This window comes from Salarias fasciatus, chromosome 15 (assembly GCF_902148845.1).
Source record: "Salarias fasciatus chromosome 15, fSalaFa1.1, whole genome shotgun sequence".
NCBI lineage: Eukaryota > Metazoa > Chordata > Actinopteri > Blenniiformes > Blenniidae > Salarias > Salarias fasciatus.
This window is the reverse complement of record NC_043759.1, coordinates 612,351-625,836: the sequence shown is the minus strand read 5'-3', so window position 1 is coordinate 625,836 and position 13,486 is coordinate 612,351.

Genomic DNA, 13,486 nt, shown 5'->3' with positions numbered 1-13,486 from the left:
GAATAATGTCAGTGGGCGGGGCTAGGCCGTCATTACTTCCTGGTTCCTGCGGCCCCTCAGTGCTTCCTGGTTCATGCTTCAGTACAGCTCCGTTTATGATAAGCGCAATAAGACAATAAGCATACATTTGTCTGTGTGTGTGTGTGTGTGTGTGTGTGTGTGTGTGTGTGTGTGTGTGTGTGTGTGTGTTTTAAAGGACAGCAAACTTGTTTAACTGAGGAAGTTTACAGTCTCTGAATTCATTGGTAGTTTTTTTTTTTTAGGGATGTCAAATGATTAAAATTTTAATCAGATTAATCACAGCTTACAAATTAATTAATCATGATTAATCACAAATAATCGCATTTTCCAACTATGTCTGAAATATACCCTTTTCTCCTGTATTGCATTAACAAAAAAACGACAGGACGTGATTATATATATCTAACACATGATGTGTTTTATATTTAAGGCTCCAAATAAAATAAATATTAAAAAAACTAAAACATGCACACCATAACATAATGTGTGTGTGTGTGCAGCGCTCCCTCTGCAGTCCCTCTAAAGTTGGCTTTTGGCAGGAGTTACATTTTTAGGTCTGTAACAAATGTTGTACCACAAGAAAAGTAAAACTCAGAGATACCACACTTTTCTTTCACAATTAAACAGGGCATTCTGAGCCAGTCTTCCTTTTTGTGTGGAAAACAGAAAACTGCTTCAACATTTTTTAATCAAACAAGTAGAATCCATGAGGCCGGCGGCTTCTCTCCCTCCATATTGCTTTCTTCTTCTGTTTTGAGAAATGAGTTGACGCCAGGCCTCCTCTGCCTCCTGTCTGCTGCCCGTCCAGCTTCACATGTCTGCGTGGGTGTGCGCTGCGCGTTGGTCCGCGTGACGTAAACATCGTCATGAATTCCTGTCCCCTGGGGTCCGCGGATCGATCCGCGGACGTCCGCGGACCGATCCGCGGACGTCCGCGCAGCAGCCAGATTGTAGTGTGCACTGCACTGGCTGCGGTGGTGCGCGGACGCGGAAACGCGGACATGTGAAGCATGGACGAGCCGAGGCTGAGGTGAGGCTTCTTCTTCTTCGGTTGCTGGCAGCTTGCAGGCAGCTTGCATTCCGTGCGGGTGCACTACCGCCACCCGCTGGTAGAGGTGAGGCATGCTCATGCGTTAAAATGCGTGAAACTGCGTTAAAATTTTTCATTACATTAATTACATATATTAATTAACACAATTAACGCGTTATTTTTGACAGCCCTAATTTAAAAAAAAATTTTTTTTTTGTCTGTTTGCAGCTTCTTGGAGGAAGTTCTCCGTCATCCTGACAGGAAGAACAAACGGAGCTCATCAGTCTGTTGTTAGAACCTTTAAATCTGTGGGTCAAACTGAGGCGACGTCTCCTGAAGACGCCGACTACTGTCTGGTTTTCTGTCCCGTCTCTTCTCGGGTTGGGACAGACGTCAGTGAGGCCATGGAGCGTCTTCCTGGTGAGACATGTCTTCACTTCCTGATCAGATCGGAGAACATTTAGAAAAACTGCTGGGAGCAGAAGAAAGAGCATTGATTTTCTGAGCAGCTCTGAGAGCTCAGCGCTAATGCTACAGGCTAATGCCACATGCCAATGCTAATGCTACAAGCTAATTCTCATTCTACGTGCTAATTCTAATGCTACAGGCTAATGGACTCTATGTACAACTTCGCCACTTCCTGAACTTCAGGAGGCTCCTTGTTTCCTGTCTTTCATGACAGGACGAGCTGATTACTGCAGGTGTGTCTGACCTCTGGAACAACGTCAGACTCACCTGCATTAATCAGCTCGTCCCATCATGAAAGACAGGAAACAAGGAGCCTCCTGAAGTTCAGGAAGTGGTTGAGTTGTGCATAGAGCCTATTCTAATGCTGCAGGCTAATGCTAATGCTACAGGCTAATTCTAAGGCTAAAGGCTAATGCTACAGGCTACTGCCAAATGCTAAAACTACAAGCTAACACTGGTGCTACAGGCTAAAGCTAATGCTGTTCACAGATGGTGCTCCATGCTGCTGTCAGCAGGACTGAGTGAGTTCAGGATTATTGAGGTTCCTCCTTCAGGAACCTGGACTTTAATCAGACCGTGTTCTGTGTTTCCAGCTGGTAAAGACGCCGTTCTGGTGGTGATGCATCACACCTTCAATCCTGAACAAGTGATTCCTCCGAGCCGCAGAGTGGTGACAGACCAGAGAGTCCGGCTGACTCTGGACTGTCTGTTCTACCAGAAGAAGCTGCTCAGCTGTGAATTCAACAGGAACATGAAGAAAAACATCCAGACGTTCTTCAGAGCCTCCCGGTCACAGGTAACAGAGTCACTGCTCTACTTTGAGGTTTGAGATGATTGTTGTGGAGAACTCTCAGATTGTCTTACACCCGTTTCTAGTTCTCATGTTGGTCCACTAGTTGGGGCTGTTGCTTGCTTTTGGAGTGAAACCACAGAGAACAGTTCACTGGAAACATGAACAATGGAGAACAGAGACCAGGACAGTATGGCCTCGAACCAAGACCTGGACCAGGAGGATATTTGCCATATTATACCAAACAGCCTCAGTCCTGGTTTATTTGGACCAGAGTCCACTTCAGGGACTTTGAGTCGTGGTTGATCTGGACCAGAGTCCACTTCAGGGACTTTGAGTCCTGGTTGATCTGGACCAGAGTCCATTTCAGGGACTTTGAGTCCTGGTTGATCTGGACCAGAGTCCACTTCAGGGACTTTAAGTCCTGGTTGATCTGGACCAGAGTCCACTTCAGGGACTTTCTGTTGAAGTCTTGGTTTGGTTCATGTATTAAGTCTACCCTCAACTCTGATCTGAACCCTTCAAGCCCTGGATCTCAGTTCACTTTCCAGCGTCTGTAGTGAGAGGATGTGACTTGGAGTGCAATGCATTCTGGGTAGTGAATAAAGGAAGCACAGTGAGGAATGAGTGGTGTGAGTGGAGTGGTGAAGAAGAGCAGGAGCTCACTGAAGATCAGGCATCATGGCTGCTTGTGGCCAGCCACCTGGCAGCTGAAGGGGCGGGACTTCCTCTTTCAGTCTGAACCAATCAGTGAGCTTCCCCAGTGCCAGACTCTCCTGGTGCGACAGCAGCTGAAAACCTGCAGTCAGCCAGAGACGAGTCTCCTCTCAGTCTGTCCTTCCTTGGGTTTTGACTCAGTTCTGACTTGTGGTCTTCAGGGTCGGGTCTCCGCTCTGCCGTCCAAATCCCTCCAGGCTCGGAGGACCAGGATCCTCTGCATCAGCGCAGGTGAGTCCTGCAGCGTTCATCACATTCTCCGCAGAGTTCCTCGTCTCGTCGTCACATTTCTTCAATTCCTGCTGCTGAGCCGACAGAGCAGCTCGCTTCTCCTCTCAGCCCCGCCCACATTCAGGTGGAGCGCTGCAGCGTCAACAATGACTGGAATTCTTTCTGTTCTAAATTTAGCCTCCATTAAAGTCTCAGCCTCCCAACGTCCCTCAGTCCACCGTCACTGTCCCGTCCTCCACCCGTCCTGGTTCTTCCACAGCTCCACCCCCACCGCTGCTCTCCTCATAATAATAATAATGATGCATTGGTTTTATACAGCGCTCTTCTGGACACTCAAAGACGCTTTACATTGCATTATTCATTCATTTCATACTGGGTGGTGGTAAGCTACTGCTGGAGCCACAGCTGCCCTGGGGCAGACTGACGGAAGCAAGGCTGCCAGTCTGCGCCATCGACCCCTCCCACCACCACCAACCATTCACTCTCACAGCTTTCATACTTAGGCAAGGTGGGTGAAGTGTCATCAGCCCGCCAACTTTACGGTTATAAGACGACCTGCTCTACCAACTGAGCTACTGTCGCCTCATTCCTCGCTCCCTGCTCCACCCTTTAAGATCTACTGCAACACCGTCACCTTCTTCTTCTTGCTTCATAACTTCAAATATTTACTAACTCCATCAGGACAGACTGTCTCCATCAGGACAGACTGTCTCCATCAGGACAGACTGACTCCATCAGGACAGACTGTCTCCATCAGGACAGACTGACTCCATCAGGACAGACTGACTCCATCAGGACAGACTGTCTCCATCAGGACAGACTGTCTCCTCCGCCCCTCTGCCACTTGCCCCCCCAGCAGTCACCCTTCTCTCCCCAGCTGCCCCCCAGCCCTGAGGGAATCTTACTACCAACTCCTGCAGTTCCTTCCTCGTCCCTCTGTTTCTTTGCAGTTAGTAATAGTAATAGTTGAGAGTAATAGTTAAGAAGTGTCAATAAAGTATAACAAATGTTGAAATAGTGTCTGTAAGGCTCCATTAGAACGTATCAATCAATCATCAGAAGTGTTGATTCGCTGTCAGTGAAGCAGCAGAGGTTCTCCCTCAGTGAAGGTCAATGAAGGTCAAGTAACGGTGGAACAAATCAGAATGAAGTACAATTAATATTGGAAACATGTCAACTGAGTTGCTATGGGGCGGCTGGTTGCTACGGGGCGGCTGGTTGCTACGGGGCGGCTGGTTGCTACGGGGCGTCTGGTTGCTACGGGGCGGCTGGTTGCTACGGGGCGGCGGCTGGTTGCTACGGGGCGGCACCGCTCACCAACAGGCAGTGTGCAACAGGTTTGCTTCCTTTGTGTTTAGTGTTGTGATTGTTGACATTCTGAGAGGACGTGAGTGATTGTTGGGACTGAAGGACACCTGGAGACGCACTGCTCTGATCCTCTCTGTTCCAGGTCTGCTTTGTCTCTTCAACATCATCATCCTGGCCTTCTTAATTTTTCTCCTGTCCGATCCTCACCCCGGAGACGCAGTCAGGAAGACAATCAGTGTCTGAATCCAAACCGTCCAGCAGGCAGGAGCTGTGAGGACGTCGTCAGCTTAATGACTGGAGGTTGATCAGGTGATGATTGGTTGTGTAGCAGAGAATCATGAAGAGTAAGAACATCTGGATCCCATCCTGTGATGTTTGAATGCAAATTCAGAAGATAAAAAAGATTCCTTTTGACCGAGGCTTATCTGTGGAAATGACATGTTTAATTTAGTGTGACTGATCACATGACCTTCTGCTGGTTAAAACACTGCCGCCGTCTCCATGGAAACGGGACAAAAGGCAACTTTTTGAGAACACTCTGCCTCCGTCTCCGTGGAAACGGGACAAAAGGCAACTTTTTTTTTAAAACACTCCTGCCATTTTTCAGTTCTCAGTACAGTGTGTACTCGTGTACTTGGCGAGAACACACTTCTTAGTCGTACTTGGAGTGCAGACTTGTGATGAGGCGAGAACGCAGTGAAGTTAATGAACACCTGGAACCAGCACACTTGATGACATCATCGCGTACTTGATGATGACATGTTGTGTTTACAGCACCAATCTGTTAGTTTTCACATCATCCACACATTAAAATGTTAATAAACAACGTCATATGATAAGATGAGTGTTTCTAGTGATCAGGAAGTACCAGTGAAGAGAGTCGTTGGTGTGAAACAAGTTCATAAAGCAAGTCGCAGCATGAGACACTGGAAGAACATTAAAATGACAGTACAGGATGAAGCAGAGCCGTGCACGTCTCAGACCGGCTCTGCTCTTCAGGCATTTCCTCCGTCACTGTCAGGGTTCCCCGTGTGATGAATGAATGCAGTAATTCTATGTGTGTGTATATATGTTCCCACTGTCAGTCTTCTGTTAACTCTGCTTTATTTCTGGAATCCAATAAATCAACATTACACTGTCGTACTGACAGCAACAACCTGACTTTGGAGTTGTTTTTTTTTGTAAACATCTTTATTAAGTTTTAAATCAGAAACCAATGTAAAAGCAAACAAATGTACAAACGACAATGGAAAACAGTGAGCGGGGGTCTTCGGGGATTTTGACCACATGATCGTGATGCTGTGGAGTGCCAAAGGAAAATATTAGGGGTGGGACGAGACACAAATTTCACGGGACGAGATGTCTCGCGAGATTGAGTCCACGAGATTGAGACGACACGAGACCGGGGGGGGGGGGGGGGGGGGGGTGTTGGGTTGGTGCTGAGGTGTGGGGGGCAGCGCGGTACTCACATGCACTGTTTGCATGTTCAACCTTATTTTACACAGACACCACAGAGGAAGAAGGGCTGCAGGCTGCAGGCTCTCTCTGCATGCTGTTAGAAAAAGAGTGTGAGCCAGTAAGACATGGTAAAATGTTCATTGATGCGATGCACCGTTTTTTCAACAAAAGAGAAGAACTGAACGATCGTTTCCGCACATTTTCTTTACGTCGTATCAATTAAACTGTATCACAAGTAGTTTGTGGACTCAAAAGACCAAGATTCCTTGCAGATAGAACATGCGCAGAACAGTATTTCGTGTCCTTTTCGACCGGGTTTTTAAATATGAATATGAGCACATTCAGGGTTTTGCACGTGTTTATATGGCTGTGCGCCTTGTAATGTATCCGTCAATATTCCAGTTAATAAAGAGTTTTTGCCTTTATATAAACGTACTTAATCTCGCGGCATTCGACCTCGCGAGATCTCGCGGCATTGAGATCTCGCGAGATCTCGCGACACGAGATCTCGTCCCATCCCTAGAAAATATATATTCAAATCTTTTTATCAAATTTTTTTTTGAACATTTAACAAAACATCCAAAACAACTGCAGCTTCAGTGCACAAACGACTAAAGACTAAACAGCACAGGGTCACAAAACAAGGAAAACATCACATTATCAAGAACATAAAAAAGGATTGGCGTTGGCTCAACACCAACAGAAAATACATACAACACACACTTGGGTGGACATTGAACACAAACAAAATTGAAAACAAAAACACAAATGCAAACCTGATGGCTACACACCAAAATTAAAATCGGCCTCAGAGGAGTCCAGAAAGAGTTGCAAAGCATGTGAGAAGCTTTTATCAAATAAAGAGTCATAATTGTAAGTAACACTCACACCCAAGGAGTCAAAATCTTTTTTCCTGATTTTAAACAGAGTATCCTGGAGGTCTAATTGTTGAGCCTTTCTGTGAATTGGAAAAAAGACACTTTTGGATAAGTTCAGTCTATAACCCCTGGGGTTGGGGCTCGTAAGCGAGCGCCTGGTGGCCGGGTCTTTGCCCACGGGGCCCGGCTGGGCTCAGCCCGAATGGACGACGTGGGCCTGACCTCCGGTGGGCTCACCACCCACCGAGGGAACCGTAGGGGCCGGGTGCAGTGTGGATTGGGTGGCAGCTGACGGCAGGGTGCCCGGCGACCTGATCCTCAGACCCAGAGACTGGCTCTAGGGACATGGAATGTCACCTCGTTTGGGGGGAAGGAGCCCGAGCTTGTGAGGGAGGTTGAGAGGTACCGGCGAGATATAGTCGGGCTCACCTCCACACAGCCAGGGCTCTGGAACCCAACCTCTCGAGAAGGGCTGGACTCTCCACTTCTCTAGCGTTGCCCACGGTGAGAGGCGGCGGGCTGGTGTGGGTTTGCTTATAGCCCCACAGCTCAGCCGCCATGTGTTGGAGTTCACCCCAGTGAACGAGAGGGTTGCATCCCTGCGCCTTCGGGTCGGGGATAGGTGCCTCACTGTTGTCTCGGCTTACGGGCCGAACAGCAGTGCAGAGTACCCGGCCTTCTTGGAGTCCCTGGGAGGGGTGCTGGACAGTGCTCCGACTGGGGACTCCATTGTTCTACTGGGGGACTTCAACGCCCACGTGGGCAGCGACAGTGAGACCTGGAAGGGGGTGATTGGATCGCACGGCCTCCCCGATCTGAACCCGAGTGGTGTTCTGTTGTTGGACTTCTGTGCTAGTCACAGTTTGTCCATAACGAACACCATGTTCGAGCACAGGGGTGTCCATAAGTGCACTTGGCACCAGGACACCCTAGGTCGGAGGTCGATGATCGACTTTGTTGTCGTGTCATCTGACCTTTGACCTCGTGTTTTGGACACTCGGGTGAAGAGAGGAGCAGAGCTGTCGACCGATCACCACCTGGTGGTGAGTTGGATTCACTGGCGGAGGAGGAAACCGGACAGACTTGGCAGACCCAAACGTGTTGTGAGGGTCTGCTGGGAACGTCTGGTGGAACCCTCTGTCAGCATGGCTTTCAACTCCCACCTCCGGGAGAGCTTCTCTCATGTCCCGAGGGAGGCTGGGGACATTGAGTCCGAGTGGACCATGTTCTCCACCTCCATTGTCGAAGCAGCTGCTCGGAGCTGTGGTCGTAAGGTCTCCGGTGCCTGTCGTGGCGGCAACCCCCGAACCCGGTGGTGGACACCAGAAATAAGGGCTGCCGTCAAGCTGAAGAAGGAGTCCTATCGAGCCCTGTTGGCTCATGGGACTCCCGAAGCAGCTGACAGGTACCGGCAGGCCAAGCGAACTGCAGCCCGAGCAGTTGTGGAGGCAAAAACTCGGGTCTGGGAGGAGTTCGGGGAGGCCATGGAGGAGGACTATCGGTCGGCCTCGAAGAAATTCTGGCAAACCGTCCGGCGCCTCAGGAGGGGAAAGCAGGTCTCCGCCAACACTGTTTACAGTGAAGGTGGGGAGCTGCTGACCTCAACTGGGGATATTGTTGGACGGTGGAAGGAATACTTTGAGGACCTCCTCAATCCCGTCGCCACGTCTTCCGTGGAGGAAGCAGAGGCTGAGGTCTCAGAGGTGGACTCGTCCATGCCCCAAGCTGAAGTCACTGACGTGGTTGGCAAGCTCCTCGGTGGCAAGGCACCGGGGGTGGACGAGATTCGGCCTGAGTACCTTAAGTCTCTGGATGTGCAGGGACTGTCTTGGTTGACACGTCTCTGCAACATCGCGTGGCGGTCGGGGACGGTGCCTCTGGATTGGCAGACCGGGGTGGTGGTCCCCCTGTTTAAAAAGGGGGACCGGAGGGTGTGCTCCAACTATAGGGGGATCACACTCCTCAGCCTCCCTGGGAAAGTCTATTCCAGGTTACTGGAGAGGAGGATCCGACCGATAGTCGAACCTCGGATCCAGGAGGAACAATGCAGTTTTCGTCCTGGTCGTGGAACAGTGGACCAGCTCTAGACCCTCCATAGGGGCTCGAGGGTTCGTGGGAGTTTGCCCAACCAGTCCACATGTGTTTTGTGGATTTGGAGAAGGCATTCGACCGTGTCCCTCGTGGTGTCTTGTGGGGGGTGCTCCGGGAATACGGAGTCCGGGGCCCCTTGTTAAGGGCCGTCCGGTCTTTGTATGACCGGAGTAGGAGTCTGGTCCGCATTGCCGGCAGTAAGTCGGACCTGTTCCTGGTGCATGTTGGACTCCGGCAGGGCTGCCCTTTGTCACTGGTTCCTTTCATAATCTTCATGGACAGAATTTCTTGGTGCAGCCAGGGGCCAGAGGGGGTCCGGTTCGGGAACCACAGGATTTCATCCCTGCTTTTTGCAGATGATGTTGTCCTGTTGGCTTCATCGAACTCGGACCTACAGCATGCGCTGGGGCGGTTCGCAGCCGAGTGTGAAGTGGCAGGGATGAGGATCAGCACCTCCAAATCCGAGGCCATGGTCCTCAACCGGAGGAAGGTCGCTTGCCCCCTCCAGGTTGGTGGAGAGACCCTAGCCCAAGTGGAGGAGTTCAAGTATCTTGGGGTCTTGTTCACGAGTGGGGGACGGATGGAGCGTGAGATTGACAGGCGGATCAGTGCAGCGGCTGCAGTGATGCAGTCGTTGTATCGGTCCGTCGTGGTGAAGAAGGAACTGAGCCGAAAGGCGAAGCTCTCGATTTACCGGTCAATCTACGTTCCCACCCTCACCTATGGTCATGAGCTTTGGGTCATGACCGAAACGCTTTTTGCGCATCAAGAGAAACCAACGCTTCCGGCTCAACGTCATTGTGCTGGTAAATAATATTAAATAAACGCCTTAAGTTGATAAATATGTGTCTTAGTGCCAAACGAATAAAACTCACCACCTGATGATTTACTCTCATTTCCTGAGCCAGCCTGGTTGGCCGAGCCCCGCCCACTCCACATCCACATCTAGATTCGGAGCTGGGCGGGATCTGGGGGTGCAGGGGGCGTCGGCTACTCCTCGGACTGACACCGCTCTTCAGCCAATCAGCGCCTCAGTACAAATATGTCATCAAGATGCGTTAGCTTCTCGACACGCAAAGACACGAGAGCGTGCATTTTTCTGGCTGCTCTACTGTTCTCTTGAGACGTTCCACTCATCGGTATGGACAAGTAATGAAAACCAATATATTTAAAAAAAACAATAATAATGATTAGAAGAAGAAGAACCCTCTGCTGGGGACTTCCGCTATGGACTGGATGTACGGCGGTGCTCCGAGTCCTTCTCCATCAGGAGAGTTCAGACAGCTGAGGGCCGGAGCAGAACGCTGCAACGCCGCCGCTGCATGGGCGGCTGTGGTTCAGTGGGGAGAGCAGTCGTCCCACAATCGGTACGATGTGAGTTTGATTCCCGTCTTCCCCTGTCTGCATGTCGAAGTGTCCTTGGGCAAGACACTAAACCCTGATTTGCCCCCAGTTTATGTCACTTTGCATCTGCTAAATAAAATTGTAGAACAGTAGAACGCTCATGTCTGAACTAATGGAACCTTTCTCTGGAACCAGGAACTAGAACCAGGAACCAGGAAATTTACCGGTCAATCTACGTTCCTACCTTCATCTATGGTCATGAGCTTTGGGTCATGACTGAAAGGACAAGATCCCGGATACAAGCGGCTGAAATGAGTTTCCTCCGTAGTGGGGCTGAACTCCCTTAGAGACAGGGGGAGGAGCTCAGTCACCAGGGAGGAGCTCGGAGTAGAGCCGCTACTCCTCCACATCCAGAGGAGCAGCTGAGGAGGCTCAGCTCCTCTTTAAGATGCCTCCTGGGCTCCTCCCTGGGGAGGAGTTCCAGGCATGTCCCACTGGGAGGAGACCAGTGTTGGTAATAACGGCGTTAGATTATAACGGCGTTAGTAACGTGGAGCTCGAGCCCAGGACGTACAAAGGTAGCGTTCTGAAACTGGAAGTCTCGCTGGAAGACTTTATCCACGTCTGTCTCCAGCAGCTCGAACTTTATGAAGCACCTCACATCAACACATGCGAGCATGACGCCTGCTGCTGCTGCTGCTGCTGCTAACCCCATGCTAACCCCATGCTAACCCACCCCGAGCCCAAATGCAGCCAGGAGGGAGACGAGCCGCTCTGCTAAAACAAGCAACACTTCATTTTTCGGAGCAGCAGGCGACCACAGCCGAGCCGAACACTGACTGCAGGTCCACGGGCACACAGTAACTAATACACAGTTACAGAGATTTGCACTACTTAATGGCCAGAAGTTTACATTTGTGTTTTCTTAACAGGCTGCAGTTTACTTCAAATCAATACCAAATGTTCTAAAATACTGTAGAAAGTGTTATTATTCTTCAGTCAGTTGATATAAACATCTTTGATGTTATAGATGTTCTAGAATGTAGTAACGTATAGAACATGAAAAGTAACGTCAGTTACTTTGTTGAGTAACTAATTACTAATGAGGTAACTGAGTTACTAATTCAATTACTTTTTGGGAGAAGTAATTTGTAACTCTAATTAGTTTTTAAAAGTAACTTGCCCAACACTGGAGGAGACCCCGGGAAGACTCAGGACACGATGGAGAGACCATGTCTCTGGACTGGCCTGGGAACGCCTTGAGATCCTCCAGGAAGAGCTGGAGGAAGAGTCTGGGACAGGAAGTCTGGGATCAGGAAGCCTGGGCATCTCTGCTGAGACTGCTGCCCCCAGCCTCCGTCCCGGATAAGCGGTGGAAGATGAATGGATGGATCCATTCTGATCTGAACGACGAGTTCTTAGTTTTTCAATCTGATTCTGTTTCAGACTGAATCAATAACAAAATCCACTCAACACCAAAGACTCTCAGCACATTCTGAAGCTTTTTTTTTAGTGTTTCTGCTCAGAAATCTGGCAGAAGGAAAAGAATCAAATCATCCTGGAAAGAGATGATAGAATTCTGTCTAAATGAAAAGATGAACACCAGAATGAAACCATTAAATCAGAATGAAACCATTAGAGTCAGGAAGAATTTTTCTGATCTTTCGTCCTTGTTTTGAAGTCAAACATGTTTTGTGGTTCCAGATGAATTAGATTTGGGGTAAAATACCAGAAAAGGCTCTTTTGATGGTTGTGAAGCTTGTTGAACTCTGCTCCAAATCAGTTCATCCATCTTCTTTTCCTCTCTGTCCAGTTCGAACCGGACCCTGGAGAACTCTGGTGAACCTTCTCCACAGCACCTTCACCAACATCAAGGATCGATCTGGGATTAGATAAATATCCAAACACAGTAAGGTGGAGGAGAGGCTGCCAGTCCTCCACCTCCATCTGAATAAAGACACTTTGACTAAAACCATGGCGGCCAGCCGGCGGGGCCCCGGGGCCGGCGGGCAGCCAGAGTCCTGCTGGTACCTCCACCCGGCTTCAGCTTCTTCAGAGTTCTCAAAGCCAGTCATGTAGGACCTGGGCACCGCCTCCTGCCGTTAGCAGGAGCCGTTAGCAGGAGGCCGTGGCGGTGCGACTCTGTGACGCTTGAATGGAAATAAAGAGTCCAAACATCACGTCTGACGACCGAGGCTCGTCTGTGGAAACCAAACGTTTATTTAGTGAAGTGTCCAATCAGCATGACCTGCCGACCTTCTGCTGGGGGAGGGGCAACTTTTCCAAATACCGTCTCCATGGAAACAGGAGAAAAGGCATCTTTTTGAAAACACCTCGCCTCTGTCTCCATGGAAACGGGAGGAAACGCTGCTGCTGAGCGTGTGCTTCCCGGTGGCGGTCAGTAGGGGGAGTGTGGAGCTGACGTTCTGAACCCTGCGGATCCTCCGGTGGACGAAGGGTTTGGAACGTCACGCTGTCTGGTTTCCCTCGCTGCCCGACGCCGTCCTCTACACCCAGAGAGCCGGTCCAGCCTCAGCTGTGTCCACCGACCGCTGTTAAGGCTGGTCCATGCTTCACATGTACGCGTTTCCGCGTCCGCCTTGGAAGGTCCGCGCACCACCGATGTGGACGCGCTTTCTCCCATGCTACATTTTGAGCTCAGCTGTGCGTCTCATGCAGGCGCGGTGATCCACGCAGCCTCGAGAAGCTTTTCCGGCACTACAGACTGTTTATCTGCTCCTTTATTACAGATTATTTAGAGAAAATTAAGCACATACACTGTCAGTACATTATCTTTAAGTATTAACGTTTATTTAGCCTTTTTTTTCTGTTTCTGAATCGCGGGGCGGCGCCGGAGCGATTAGTTGCTTTTTCACTTCTGTCTGCAGACCTTCTCCTCCCTCCAGACAGTCTCTCTCTCTCTTTCCACGAGTTTTTCACTCTTCCGGTGTCTTTAAGTGGAGCCATCAGGCTGGAGCTCCGTCTACTTTCACTTTTACCGTCATGTTTTGTTCACTATGGCGCTCTGGCGCAGGCGCACACTTCCGCGACCTGCGCGCAACGCGGACTCAATTTCTGGCTGCTGCGCGGACGTCCGCGGATCGGTCTGCGCAGACCCCAGCGGACAGGAATTCATGACGATTTTTACGT